General features: G+C 59.3%; 1 long non-coding RNA gene across 1 annotated transcript; it reads right to left on the reverse strand.

Moving 5' to 3' along the window:
- Positions 1-350: 350 nt before the first annotated feature.
- Positions 351-2,026, reverse strand: LOC149865433 (uncharacterized). Its single transcript, XR_016442144.1, has 2 exons — positions 1,150-2,026; positions 351-778 (listed from the first exon to the last, which is right to left on the reverse strand). It is a non-coding gene; the product is annotated as an uncharacterized LOC149865433 (long non-coding RNA).
- Between the last annotated feature and the right edge of the window lie 1,176 nt (positions 2,027-3,202).

Raw genomic sequence — 3,202 nt, forward strand, 5'->3', positions numbered from 1 at the left:
CACCTATCCCAAATGCTCTCCGCCGAGGATTTCAGGCCAGCCCATGTCCAGCCCTGAACTGGACGGTGACCGAGCAGGGTGAAGCCGGACCTTTAGTGAGGGCCAGTGGTCAGGTATCTGGGTTGACCTCTCTTCAGGGAGATGGTGCTGGCTGGGTGCAGGGAGCGCTCGCTGCCCGCTGAATCCCCACCGCAAGCTCTTGCAGTGGAAAGGCGCTCAAAAGGTGCTCGTAGAGGCCTCCCTAGGCAAGTGCTGACACCGCCCAACCCCACTTATCTCCCGTGATCTGCTAGGCGGGAGGCCCAAGGCACCATGGCTGCTGGTACAGAACAAACACATGAGTCACGGGGCTGTCTCAATGCCTTGTATTTACTCAGTAGCACTGCCCTGTTCTGTCCCGGGGAGACGCTGGGGCCCTGGCATCTTTCTGTCTTTGTCGAGACCTTCCCAGTCTTTTCTGCTCAGAAAGAAAGGTCATGCCTCCCGGCTTCGCCACGCGCCACGGGGCCTTCTTGCCGTGACGCGAGCATGGTTGTCGGTCTGCCTCCTGTGCCACGCACGGCATGTGCAAGAAGGACGAGGTCGGGCCGTGCCTAGGAAACCCTGCAATGTGAAGAGGCAGGTGGTGGGCAAGGGGACGTGCGTTGATTCGCTCGCTGTCTTGCAACAGGTGTGGGGCAGAACAGAGTCCCAGGGCCGCGCCGGATAACGCCGGCTTTACAATCCCAGCAAACCTCCCTCGGACCGCGTGGCTCCATCCCCACGGCAGCTGCATTTCCTGCTTATAAAGAACAACAACAGCAACTGAATTGGGAGCTAGGGTCCAAAGGGCTGAGCAACGGCCCAGCTCCAGCCTGCTCCAGCAAAGGCAACTCTGCAACCGCGTGGGATGCTGCGCTAGTCACAAGCTTCTCCTTCCGCGCAGCTAATAATAACTCTATTGAACTTTTCTTCCCTATTTTAAGAGATGAGGGAATAGAGCTCGTGGGCATGGGCTGAGCAGAGCAGGCTGAGCTACACAGCAAGGGTGCGACGCTTCCTCGCGCTTAGGCCTGCACCCAAAGGGCACTGAGATGGTCTCCCCGGAAAAGAGGAAAACCGACCGTCCTAAGTGAGCTGAAATCACCCTCCTTTCAAACCCTTTCCTACCTCCAGGCGTGTGACCGCGTTTCTCTCGGTCCAGCGAACCCACTGCATTTCTGATCTGGCTATGGGAGAGCTCACGGTGCTACCAGGGCTTTTGAGGGTCAGTGCTGTTTTTCTGGCCGTGGTCCAAAGTGCAATGCCGGCGAGCCAAATGCTTGCTTCATTTGCAATCTAGTCCCAGCGAAACTAGTGGGGTTTGTTCCCTGGAGAGGCCTGTTTGCATCGAGCCTTTTGGTAGCCGCGGGAAGGCAAACGACTCCATCTGTGCTGCCAGCTCCTATCCCGGGGCTGTGCAACCCCCCCCACCCCCCGAGTCTGCTCCCAGCAGCGACTCCCCTGTGAAGGGACTTGCTGAACCAGCGCCGGGGCTTGGCTCGTGCTGGCCGCTAATGAGCAGGACCGACGCCAGCCATTGTTTTCCCTTCCACCGAGATGGGCTCAGCGCTGCGGTGCCGATCAGCCGCGAATCCTGCGGGACGGACAATTGCCGGAGCAGATCCATAGCCAGGAAACACCAGGGCAGCCTGGGCAGAGGCCAGTCTGCAGGCACTTCAGAGCCGTGCCGCCCTCGCCCTGGGCTTTCCTGCCTCGTGCCAGGGAGGGGTTTCCCATCCCCTGATGAGTCGCTCATCAAAGCAATCGGTAAATATTCCACGGAAAAGCGAGCGGCCCTTTGGACACAGCACCCCAAGCACTTGGGGGTGTTGCACACGTAGGACAGGCGTAGCCTGGGTGGGGGAAACGCGGGCCGCTTTAGCATCCACCCACCTGGGGCGCTGGTCCCGGCATGGATGGGGCGTGCAAGGGGGAGCGGGGAACATTGCGGGGTGCAAGAGACAGATCATGGGATCATAGGAAAGCAGGGCTGGAAGAGACCTCACGAGGGCATCTAGTCCAGCCCCTTGCTCTAGGCAGGATCAGCCCTGAATAGACCATCCCCGCTGAGTGTCTGTGCAACCGGCAACCAGCCGCTCGCCGAAGGCTGCTTCGTCTCTGCGCTGGAGCAGTAGCAGCTTGTGCTTTTATGCTCTGGGCAGGGTCGCGGGTTCGATTCCTGGGGGTTATTTGGGTCTTCACAAATAAACAGCTCCAAGCACATGCATGGGAAAGAGCGTGGCTAGATGGGCAGGCACAGAAGATGTTGGAAACATGAAAACTATGCCTACATTCACATCAGCAGATTCAACGGGCTGTAACTTTCTATTCGCCTGTGCAGATTCAACGCGTTCGCAACCCCCACCGGAGGTGACAGCTTTCGACGTCGCTTGGGGGCTGCTGGATGCCTCCCCGCAACACAGGTCCCTGCAATACAGTGCTTCCCCCAGGGCACCCTCCCAGGCCAAAGGGCATATTAGCCCTGCAGCCAGTCCTGGCCCTTGCAGGGAAAGGTATGTGAGGGGCATCTCCGAATTTGCCCCAGCACAAACCTCCCTATGCCCTGGATACGAGCCTGTGAAACCAGGCTGCCTCCTGTGTCAGAGCTGGGAAAGCACAGTGCTTCCTCCCAGATGCTGGCCCTGCAGGGTCGCATCTAGTTTCTGGCCCTTTCCTGCAGCCCGGGACATTTAACATCAGACCGGGCAAAACAGGAGCCCTTGTGCCGCAGAGCGCAGCTGTCGACATGGGCTGGGGTCTCTTTTCAGCTCTCATTAGGGATAGACCCTGCCACCATCCCCGGTGGCCTTCCAGGAAAGGCACAAAGTCTTCGTCTCCCCACCCCGGGGCTGTGCCAGCAGGGATTTGCTCCGCCTGGGCAGCTGGGCAGCTCTCAGACTGGGCCGGCGTCGGTCTCAGAGTAGCCTCATCGAGCAAGAGGCAGGACTCATTCCACCCAGAGAGGCAGCGAAAGCCCGGGGATGACGACAGAAATGACCTACGACAGAGCTGGGAATTGAAACCCAATCCCCGGCCGCCAGCCTCCCTACCCTGACAAAGAGCACATAGACGCAGACAGCTGGAAGGGACCTCCAGGGTCACGTCGGCCAAGATGCAGGATGTACTGCTCCTCTGCCATCCCAGACAGCTGCCCGTCCAGTCTCGGCTTGGAAACAAAGGA

The sequence above is a fragment of the Crocodylus siamensis genome, chromosome 4 (genome assembly GCF_052110815.1).
Source record: "Crocodylus siamensis isolate JL-2025a chromosome 4, ASM5211081v1, whole genome shotgun sequence".
Classification (NCBI taxonomy): domain Eukaryota; kingdom Metazoa; phylum Chordata; order Crocodylia; family Crocodylidae; genus Crocodylus; species Crocodylus siamensis.